The sequence below is a fragment of the Falco punctatus genome, assembly GCF_963210335.1.
Source record: "Falco punctatus genome assembly, chromosome: 4".
NCBI classification, from domain to species: Eukaryota; Metazoa; Chordata; class Aves; order Falconiformes; family Falconidae; genus Falco; species Falco punctatus.
The window spans coordinates 85,439,149-85,450,892 of NC_137583.1; the positions used below are offsets into that span (position 1 = coordinate 85,439,149).

Here is an 11,744-nt window from a genome sequence, read left to right on the forward strand (position 1 = left end):
CCAGTGGGACTCAGGACCCCAGAGTGCTGAGCACCACACAAGGCTCCGTCCCTGCAAGGTGATGGGGTAGTATGTAGAAATCCCCAAGGCCACAGAAACCAAGCACACTCTCAAAGTGGCAGCATCCTTCCAGTCCACCACTGAACATCCCAGTTACCTTGGGCAACATACACTGTCAGGGCAGGATCCCGCAGCCCTGTCTAGACCTGCCACGCCAGTTGCTGAAGCCCTTGCCAGGGGTGCCCAGCCTGGAAAACAGCTGGCAGGAGCAATGTCTTAGACTGCCACAATTGGATTTTTCTCCAGTTTCAACCCCTCTGCCCATGTCTACAGTCCTGTAGCACAGCTGGCAAGGGGAACCCCCTGGGTAGCCTGAGCTAGAACAGCTCCGATGAAGACACGCTTTCTGCCCCCTGCTTTTGTGTTCAGGAACAGTATTAAGATCAGACGGGGTGGAATGAGGCCCCTTTTAACATCTCTCAGATTTCATTCCAAAGTTGTTCTGGAACTTGATTATGAACTGTGGACTGGTTTTGATTTATTATTAGTAGGCTTGCTACACCATTACTGTCCATTTTTCACAATCAAAACTGATAATCTGCAATACGATATGGAAATTGCTCATCCCAAACCATGGAAAGAAATCTCAGTAGGTGAGACTGTAATGGTAGCAGCATTTTACATCAGTCATTGACACCAACTCCTCCCTACTACCTCCTCAAAGAGATCCTCTGTTTTCCCAAAATTAGGTGTAAAATGTTTAGTCCGTGCCACATTTGGACATGGGCTTCCTACTTCAGGGATAAAGATCCACAGCCAGATCTGCAGATGACCAAAGCACCATCTAAACGTTGGCAAGCAGATGCATATGCAAAAGGTACTGATGACCATATCTGCTGCCAAGTTCTAGTCCCATAGACACCTTCCAAGGGTGAATTCAGGGCAATTATTTATGGAAAAACGTTGTTCTTACTTCAGAAGTCATATAAAGACAGAGGAAATCATGGAAAAGTCAGTTAGGAAGGGGGCTCAAGAAGATTGCTGCATTTTCTCCTGCGCTGAGGAAGGATCATATATATATGTAGCTATCTGGTCGTTGCCCCTGTGACTGAGAGAAATGCCTATTAATGTGAAATAAACCACATATTGACTTTTTATGTTACCAGGTTACTACTTATAAAGCTACATGGCCCAGTAGGGTAGATTGTGGTTGCGGCAGCTGGATTTATTATTAATTAGATCTTTGGCTGCAGCTTAAAGGGTGCATTGTGTCTCATAGGTCAGACTTTCCTGCTGCCAGTGCCATCAAAGAATCTGTAATTGACTCCATAATTCACTTATAAATCTTTCTGGCAAAATGCTGCACTGAGAACTACCTGACACTTCTTCCTACATAAGTTCCTTACAGTGTACATGGCAATAATGACTTATTTAACCCTTGCATACATGCATTTTTTTTTCCTATGCCTAGAACATCCACTGAAATCCAGACTATTTTTTTATCCACATAAAACAACTATCTTATATTTCACATGGACTTCATTGTGAATGCAAAGACATCCTGGAAGAAAGCAGCAATGCAGAGACACTTGCAACTCAAGGTTCCTCCTTCTTTCTTGCAATATGAAATTAATGATTTATGATAAAACTGGTTCTGGCTCAGCTAATCTGACAGTCAAGGAGAGAACAGTGCCTTCCAGTCTTCCTCATCCCATCCCATCCTTATTTAGGTACTCTAAATAGCTGAATTACACAGGGAAGGAGCTATGGTTTCTGCAGCTACTGTAGAAAACCCACTCGTGAGCTGTCTACTGCTCCACCAGGCAGTTTGGTAGTATACCCTGTGGTACAAGTACCATGAATTAGTGTCCAAACATGTAATGGCAGAACTGCATGAAAAAGGAAAGAAATGTAATAAAAATAATTAAAGACCAGGAATAATAATTAGAAAATTAAATCCATACATGGTAGTCCAAATGCACATTACTGTTTCTTTCCAATCAAAGATAAATGGATTTTTGTCACTGTTCTCCTTGGACACAAACGAGTGTTCCCCTTCTGATCAGAATCAAGTACACGTAACAGCACAGCAGGTCTTTGCTCGGTTTCAGAGAAGGAGAATGACTATAGAAATACAAATTATGGCTCCGCTCTGGAAGTGCTCATTCTCAGGGCTACTGTTGCCTCCACAAAACAATGCAGGAATGGTCGTGCAATGGGAAGCTGAACTTGCAAATGCTGTCAGATACAGCTCTGACAAGACGTTAATTAATTTCTGCTGATTTGGTCTGCTATCTTAGCCTCAGGTACTATATCAACTCCTGGAATGACAACATGGATCATGAAGTACTGTCAGTCACCATTATCTTTAACATAAGGAATAGTTGGGAGAGAACTATGAGTTCCTCCCACTCTCTGTGGGATAAGTGCTTCGTAAGATCGGTTTCCTGAGCTGGAGGACAAAAAGAGTCTGTTTTGAGGTGACCTTGCCCCACAATATCTCTATATATCATTTCTGTTTTATAGGGAAGAAATCAAAGCTTTTTAAAAGAAGGTGACTTGCTTGAAGTCACACAGTACTAAAAATAAAATCCAGGTGTCCTAAATCCTGGTACAAGAACTTTTGTGTAGTACCAACCCACCTCATCTCCAGTTCAATTCCAGCAGGAGGATACTGTACTTGGGCTTTATGAGACACTGGCTTCTTACATTTCCTTTAGATGAGAAAAAATGCTATGGTCAAGCCTGAAAAAACTCAACCCTCCCCCCCCACCTGCTACCCTCCTACAAACCGACATGAACCCAGAATACACTAGGGTTAACGATTTGTAACTAAACTGATTTTCAGCCTCCTAACATTTTTTTAGTGGTGGTTTAGCCTTCTGATAAGTGAAATTTCACTATTGACAGTACCTTGCTTTCTTATTTACCTGTCATCATCCCCCTCAGGAGTAGCTCATGGGTCACGAGGGCTCTGCCAAATGTAGGCTGAAACCACTTCTCTGGAGAGCTGCTTGCCAAGTGAATTTATGCCCCGGTCTTCTACACTGCAACATAAATCCTACAATAAATCTAAAACAAACTTTGTATACAAGCAGACCAGCTTACTTTCAGAATTTATTGCTTCCTATCTTATCATATCCTCACTACCTTTAAGCAGCACTTGTCATCCATAATGGCTTTAGGCTCTTATCCCAAATTGCTTCTGGGTCTGCTGCAGATGTGCCCCCTCTCCCAGGACAAAAACCAGAGCGCAACCCTCTCTTCTCAAACCCTACCACTGAGTGAAAAAGAGGTCACTGGTTACAAAGCTGTCCTTCAAACCAGCAAATATCATAGACAAATCATATCTGTTAAAGGCTCATGTGAACTACAAAGTAGTAACCAGTAAGTTTTCTGTGCTGATACCTTAAATGTCTTAAATGCCTTTCCCTCCCTAACAGAGTGCTGTGGAAGGATGTCTCTGCAGAGCTTTCCTCAGAGAGGCAGCAGACCTCTGCTTTCACCCACTGCTGAAACATAGCAGCGTGTTTGGGAGAGCTGAGCTCCTGGCCAGTTTGCACATCCATCGGTCTCAGCCCTGCACCAACTACTTGAGCAACCCCGAGAAAAACAATCAGACAAAAAATATCCTTCTCATGCCAAAATCTGTAATTCTTCTGCTAGATGAAGAAAATAATAACTTCTTCTCAATGTAAAATGTCTAAAGGATAACGAGGAGACCTGCAGCACTACAGACATTACCGCAGGCTGCTGAGCAGCCAGTGCTGGCTACCAACAATAAAGCAAAACTACTCTGGCAGAAAAGCCAAACCCAATTGTAACAACTAGAAGTATATATGTATATATCTCAATATAAATGTACTATGTATGCATGACTTTTCTAAAACGGAAACAAAAGCAAATTGTAGTTATTTGATGTTTGGATTTTGCTTGAGAAATGAGGAAAACTATATTTTGTTGTTTTCCCCCCTCTAAAGACATGTTCATTTTGGAAAAGAACAGATCAAACAGAGTCCACTGACCACTGAGCAAGAGTCTCATCCCTTTGACATTTCACCTTCTTCTACAGTGGTAGTTCCCCTTGTGATAAAATATCACAGTATCTCTTCAGCTTTGGGATCCCACCCACCAGGTCTGGCTGAGCAGCTGAGCCAGACACTCCTGGCATGTGGTGACCTCCTGCAAGGGTACGGAACAGCCCGTGATGGAGCAGCATGTGCCTTCCAGCAAGGCTCCTCCGAGGGCAGAGCACTGCTAGAGACACATGCTCCTGACGGCAGGTCCTGCTGGTGGCCCTTCCACCACAGCAGGGCCTCCTGAGCTACTCCCATGGGCACATAGGGAGAGAGGTGGCTCTTCTCCCTCCTAGAAGTCGCTTGCAACATCTGGCACGGAAGAGGAAAAAAGGAAAGAAGTCTTGAAAACATGATTTAAATCCGAAGTGCAACCTTGCTTCAGATGAGCACCTGGATGTCTGGATATATCCCAGCTATCCAGATCTCTTGGGTTTGTAGCAAATGGGTTGTGAACTTTCCAAGACAATTGCCTGTTAAGAGGTTATTGCTATTACAGATATCCCAGCTATCCAGATCTCTTGGGTTTGTAGCAAATGGGTTGTGAACTTTCCAAGACAATTGCCTGTTAAGAGGTTATCGCTATTACAGGGAGCATAAGAAGCAACTTAAAGTTGCTTTTCCTGAATCCCTAGATGTGTAGAAGTTCAGGAAGCAGCTACTAGTTGTTGCACTGACTGCTATTAAAAAAAAAAAAAGGTCTGCCTCTCCTTTTCCCCCCTCCTTCCACACTTTTTTTTTTCTTTTCTCCTCTCAGTTTGGTGCCGTATGTTGCCATTTGAACTCCTGCGCAGTGAGCGTAAATGTACCCCTGCAATCTGGTAGCACGGCACACGCACAAATTATTTAGCAGGGTTCCAGGCAACAGCAATCAGGCCAACACCACCCAGCCTCTCATAAATATGTTGCTTTTTGCTCTTGTCTCTTGCTCACTTCATCTGAAAGGTCACTGCAACTGGAAGCGTATGTTTATTCTTTTATATGGAAAATACAATAACACTTATTTCCTTCCCGAGAAGCCAGAAATGCTGGAACAACCATTTCTTTCACAGAATTACTGCACTTCTGTTTCTTGCCCTGTCTGGAACCTAGAACTTCAAAAGGGCATAAAATAATGGAAAAGTTATGATGAACATTGCTGGAAAGTAAAATAGGAAAATATTGATCTGAGTTGTCTCTAAAAGCAGAAATTATGATGTATTTAAAATCAGTTCATCCCCCTTGCCTGACTCTGCGGTCCCTCAGTCACTCAGAGCAGTCACTGGGGCTTCACAAGCAGCTCTTTTGAAAGGATGCATTTCTTTTTTAATCAGCTTTGACTTATCATTGCAAAGTGGTAAAGAAAAAAATCTGTATTAATTGTACATATACTGATAACAGTCAATCCATTCTTTGCTTTTAATTTAGGCTGTCAGAGTTCTGTGACAGAGCTGTAAGCAGTTCTGCAAATTCTTTATTTCTGCAATTCTTCCCCACAGATCCACCTAGTTCCTTTGCCAAGAGCCGAAGCCAAGCTCAGCTGCTAAGGTAGTAATCACATAGGTTTGCGGAACAAAATTTCCTGGTGTGTGACAAGAAAACAGCATTTGATTTATTAGGGAGGTGAAAAAGTAGGAAAAAACCCAGACTTTGCACCACAATCGCAGTTCTGCAAACTGTGATTTGAATTTCTGAAATCTGTTCTGCATAGTTTGAGCTTTAACTTATTTTAGCTCTGAGTCTCCCATGGGGCACTTCTGGTTATTTTGAGGATTCCTGATGGGTAACAGCCTTGGCATTGCCCTGGTTTCTATATTACTCAGTGACCAGGAGCCTTGCTATTGAAAAGCTTTTTGCTTCCACAAAAATAGCAGCAGTGTTTGATGCATGTCATACCTAGAGACCAAGGGTGAAACTCAGCACTTGTGGGTCTTCATGGAGTTTTGCGCTCTGTCCTATCCATATGATCAACAACATTCCTACTCAGGAGTGATGGGTGAAAGGAATGAAAGGCATGAGGAAAAGTCTTTATAAAGAGTAAAACAAATAGGCCAAGTTTTGCTTTTGCTCATGACTTTAGCATGCCAGAAAAAAAAAAAAAAAGGCTAAAAGGCTTCTCCAGACATACTCAGAATAGTGTAATGAAGATAAATGAAAATATGTTTTATTTAGCCTTTCATCTTTTTTTTTCAATTAAAAGCTTAAAAAGATAAATTCTTCCAGACAAAGAAATGACTCCTCATTAAAAAATGTGACAGATCTCTTGCAGTAGTACCTCAGGTGTGCCTGCTGTATTCTTACAGAACAGATTCCTCTTTTTTTTTTTTTCTTTGTACAGCATTTTCCTCTACAGGCGATGTGCTGAAAAGGAGCACGAAATGAAGAGCTGGATGCTGGCTAGGTGAGTGGCAACACCAGAACAAGAAGCTGAGCAACTACATGTGCATTGTAAGCAGTTTTTTTCCTTTAACCTATGGCAAGATCTTGCAGAGCAGGTACCTAAACTCATTCTGAAGAGGAGCCGCAACGTACTTACCACCAAGTTAGAAACTACTAGATAGATCAGTACATTGTAAAGATATTGCCAGTGGTGACTGAGGCTTCCCACCACCTCTACCACCCCCCCCTTTTTTTTTTTTTTCTTTTAACGATGGATGCCATTACGGAAGAAAGGTCTTTTCCTCCACTGGAATGATTAAAAAAATTTAAATAATCTGTCTCTATTCATTAATTTTACATTTTTCTTAATAGAAAGGTCATCAACAATTTCTTCTTTTATATTTTTCATCCCAAGAAAATCACTTGCAAGCCACAATGAAATGACCTTCGAGCTCCATAAATCAATGTGACAGGTGATTCAATCAGCCCCATGCCTGCTCTGATTTAAGCAGCTGCTGAGTCCCATAGCGCACGCTGAGTGCAGGTCCCAGCGGCCTGACAAGTGATGAAGAAAGCAGCAGGTTTGCACTTTTAAAACCACTGAAGCCTGGCTAAGGAAATCACTGACACAAGTGAAATAAAAGGGACTGAATATTTAATTTGCATGAGCTGCCGGCACCGCACACACCTCCGCATTGCATTTCTCACTCTGCACGCTCAATATTGCTATAGAAGCTGCAACCTCAGTGGGAGTTTTGCTCCTATGAAGTGGTACCTGAGTCCATGCCTGCAATTTTTGTGTACATCCCAGGCAAGGACTTCACAAATTTTAAAAGAACTGCAGCGAGGGTAGGGGAAATACTGTTAAATCTCAAATGGGAGAGGCAGAGCTAGACAGGCTGCTAAGTGCTGAGGGGAGACCTTCACCTGGTGGGCCAAACGCAGAGCGGCCCATTATATCAGAATTATATCCTTACATTCAGAGTGTCCCATTATATCAGAATGACTCACTGCTGAATTTTTATGGCATTGCTTTGGATTTATTCAGATAGGTACAACAAGAGAGTTCAGCAGAGAGTCTGGGGTCTAAGCCAAGGTACAGTTCCTGTCTGCAACTAAAAATATATACTTTGATTACTCAGGTAGTCAATATTTTTCTCCTCATTTAAACTTTATCTGCACATATCTCAAAATACCCTGCAAATTCAACAGTTCACAGCACTTTCCCAGGACTGAAACCCGGCCTCTCTTAGCTGTAATCCTTCAGGCTGCCAAAGGAAGCAGAAAGGAAGATTCAGGAAGCTTTCCTATGAAAGCTGAAAAGCCCCATCTTTGAAAGCAAGTAGCCAGTATCCTCCTAACTTTGCAAAATCCACTCTGAAGCAGTACTTAACAAGCCTTGGGGACTGGCAGGTTTCAAGCGATTTCTCAGAATCCAGCCTCTGAGCCTCAGTATTGTTTTTCTTAATAAAGGACATTGTACAGATTAATTCACTGAAGGGAAATGAAAATGTGGAAGAATAATCAGAGATTGTTAGCTTTGTTTTCATAAAACTAGTAAAATCCACCTCTTTCTTGGGGCAAAAGTGGAGCAAAGGCTGTGAAATGTAAGGAGTAATTCCCCTAGATCCTGGAACGTGAGATCTGGCATACTGCCTCAGCTGAAAGATCTGCCTAGCCCAGCGTCCTGTTTTAAAAGCACAAACAGTGGAAGCTCAGGGTAAAAGACCCATGAAATATAACAAATATTTATATAAAGTATTTGTCACAAAGTAACTGATCACAGCGCCCTCCTAGCTACTAGCAAATTATTGCTTCAGGGGGGCATCTGTAGGCTGCATCCTTGTCCACAGCATTTGGTAATCATGAATAATCTTGCCCTTCATGTTAAATCATTTTTTTAATAATTTACAATTCTGGACTCTGATATGTCCCACAGCAGGGAGTTATGGGAACACTATCATAAGTTTTGTGGAAGAAAAAAACCCAACAAACATTCTTCACTTTTGTCTAAAGCTGCTGCACTGTGATTCAACTGCAGGCTTTTTAGATTAATACAGAAATATTAAACTATGTAAATGCTTAAGGGATCCATCATTTGTTTTCTCTGCACCACACACAAAATCACAGACCAGCTTCCCCACATCATTTCTTTTATCAAACCTGAAGGTTCTAGTCCATTTACTCTTTCTTGTATACCAAAGAGGTCTCATACCTGGGATAACCCTTGTTACACTTGTCCATACTTATTCCCACCTCGTTGCCTGCTTGAGTTGTGTTGGCCCAGAATCACACGCAGCTGCCTAAGTCTAAGCACAGCACAGCTTTGTCTATACAATGATGTAATTTTACACCTTCCTTTTGTTAACAGAAATTAAACAGACCCACATACGCACACACAGAAGGGACGACCCTGCCTCAGGTGGCTCCACCCCATCCATCCATCCATCCATTTACCCATCCATCCCTTACCTCCTGTCTCACTGCCCAAGCATGTGGGCACCATCCTGACCGAGCCGCAGCCCCCCTGCCAGGGCTGTGCGTTGCACCAAATTCAAGCATTAAGATGTGCCAACTACGTGAAGCACGCATGTTTCGCCTAGAAGGAACAGTTGATTTTTCATGGCATGGCTCCTTTTGTCCTCCCCTACACACATGGTTTTGATCAAGGCTTAATTTGGGGAAGGTTTGTGGCTATTGCTACAAAGGAAATCGGACTGATTTACTGCAATGGTGCTTCTTGGCCTCGAGATGGAAAAAAATGATGGTGCACAGAAAATGTGAAGGACACACTCCCCCATGATCAGGAGGAAAAAAAGAGAAAAGAAAGGAAAGGTCTCTAATTCCTTTCTCTTACAAATTGCTTTCCTTCCACTCGCCATTTTTTCCATCATCATTATTTTTCCACGGATCTGCTCTCTCCAATACCTTGTTGTCATATCTCCTCCCCCAAATAAGCCTATTAGGCATGTTCAACTTCAAAAGCTAACTGGCAGAGGTGCAAAAAAAACACTAACACAGGCATGATAATTAATAATGAGGAATGGTGAGGATGGTTTTATGCTTTTCCTCTTGAATTCCGTGCATCAGCTGTATTAACGTATGTTGTTTAAACTCTATACGACAAAATGATCCAGACTTAGAGGAACAGCAGCCCAGTCCTGATTATTTTAGGCAGACTTCTAGTTTCCTCCGAAGTTGTGGCTTTCTACTGGATCTTCAGCCAGCAGTGGGGAACATGCAAATGTGAAGAGCAAAATACTGAAATGAAGATCAGTTCTCCACTTGGGATAAAAGATTCTCACTTGTAGTACGTAGTTTCGGCAAGAAATCCCGGAAACTAATCTAACCTCGGAAGGACGACTACGCTATTTCATGCTATTTTTACTTGGACAAAATGAGTGTAAAGCACACACCAAAAAATATGGAAAATATTTAGGAAGAAGAAAACATGGAGCATGCCTCCCAGCTGGAAAGCTAACTTCCTTGTCAACCCTAATCCGCAAAGACAAGATGAGTTTAAGGCTTGGAAGGGGGGTGGGGGTGGTAGTGGAGAGAGAGAGAAAGAGGATTTATGGTACATTTGCACTTAAGTCCATCTGAACCTCAAGCAAGAAATAATTCTTGATCATTCCATTTTAGCAGTTGGAAAACGGATTAGAGGCTACATTCTTAGTTGGAGCAAATTAGTTTTATCAATGGGAATAGAGGGTTGCATAAGGCAAGGACTGGAGCTTTGTATTTTTCTAGGTGCACAGTGGATTCTCTTATTTTCATTTTAAGCCAAAGAATGGAATAATTTGAGGGGTGTATCATGAATGGATTAAAGGAAAAAACATAACATGGGAGCTTGTGTCAATGCTCCAGCTGCTCTGAAATTGCAAGTTCTCCAGGCTGAAGCTCCAGTGAAACATTTCTATCACTTCATCTGCTTCAAGGATTCCCAAAGAAATACATTGCTACATTAAACTCAGTCATTTATAATAGTCCTCTATTGCTTCATTTCTTGGAATATTTTTAAAAACTCTCTCTTTCATAACATAAAACTGAGGAAATGAGCAGATGAAAAATAAAAGATATTTCCAAGGAGTTAAATCACCAAATTATTCTTAGAACGTGGTGATGACAAAGACTTTGTTTTTTCCATAAAATCTGTGAAATGTTAGTCACAAAAAAATTCTAGTAACTTTAATGGCATAATGAACCGTTCAGGCATGGTACTTTCTCTCTCTTTTTTATTTTTCACCTAGCAAGACCTCCAGTAAGGAAGAAGCAGATACACACACAAGAAGATAACCTTGTCTCCAAGACCCTTACTATCACTGTATTCAGATGCCTCTTCCCTCTACAATAATTAGCTATTTCATAACTTATCACAGATCTGCAAGTTGTTCGAGATGGGAATGCCTATTGCCAATGAAGCTGAGACACAGCTAGAACCTGGAAAAGGTATTTAGGAGCTTAAATATTCTTGAAATGAGTTATATCATTGTGTAATCTTTCTGTTGATCTCTGACTGGCAGTAACTGTAGATGAATCAAAATGTTGAGAGTCACTAGTAACCATTGGCTCCAGCATCTTCCTACAAACCCGGGAAAAATAAACTGTTCAGTACTCAGATGAGCTCATACTTCTCACTTGCAAAGGATATATTGGGCAGCTGTTACAAAGGATGCGCAAGAAACAACAGCAAAGGACAAGAGGAAGATAAACAGATAACGTGCGATGCCAGCTGCTCCTTCTGCAATGTACAGCAATAAACACATGAATGTCCCTCTCTGATTTTCTGCTGCAGAGCGACTAGGGCAGCTGGCTACTTGCCCTCACGCGGGAACACCTCTCTTGCAGCTGGAGGGTGTCAAGCCCTGGGGCACTGCCAAGTCGCATCCTGGGACCTCAGCTCCAGCCCACCCCTGCGTAGCTGCTCCTCCACTGCAGATCACTCTAGCTAATCTCCTGCTCCTCTGCTCTTCAGAAAGTGTAGAGCAAGGACTAAGGACAGCCATTTCAAAGAGGTAACATTTTACAAAAACTTTCACTCCTTTTTTTTTAGGCTCTGATTTTTGCACTCCAAAGGTGCAAGTTATTGCCCTGCATGAAGATGACTCCAGCGCTGCTTAGTAGTAGCTACTTGACCCTCATTTTCACTTGAGACAATTGCTTTACTTTAGGATGTGCCCATATTTATAACAGCAATGATCCCAAGTATAACACAAACAAATACAAATCAGATACTTAAAGCCCATCCATTACTTTTATTCATGCCCACTCCTCTCGACAAGGCATCGCAGAATTCTTTCCCCACTCCAG

The 11,744-nt window shown here is 41.9% G+C and overlaps 1 long non-coding RNA gene across 1 annotated transcript in view; it reads left to right on the forward strand.

Annotated features, from left to right (window-relative positions):
• The first annotated feature begins 4,581 nt into the window (after positions 1-4,581).
• LOC308063326 overlaps positions 4,582-11,744 on the forward strand; it is a 37,700-nt gene continuing 30,537 nt past the window's right edge. The window contains exon 1 of the long non-coding RNA XR_013927924.1: positions 4,582-11,449. This is a non-coding gene — a long non-coding RNA (uncharacterized lncRNA). The remainder of the gene's footprint in view (positions 11,450-11,744) is intronic.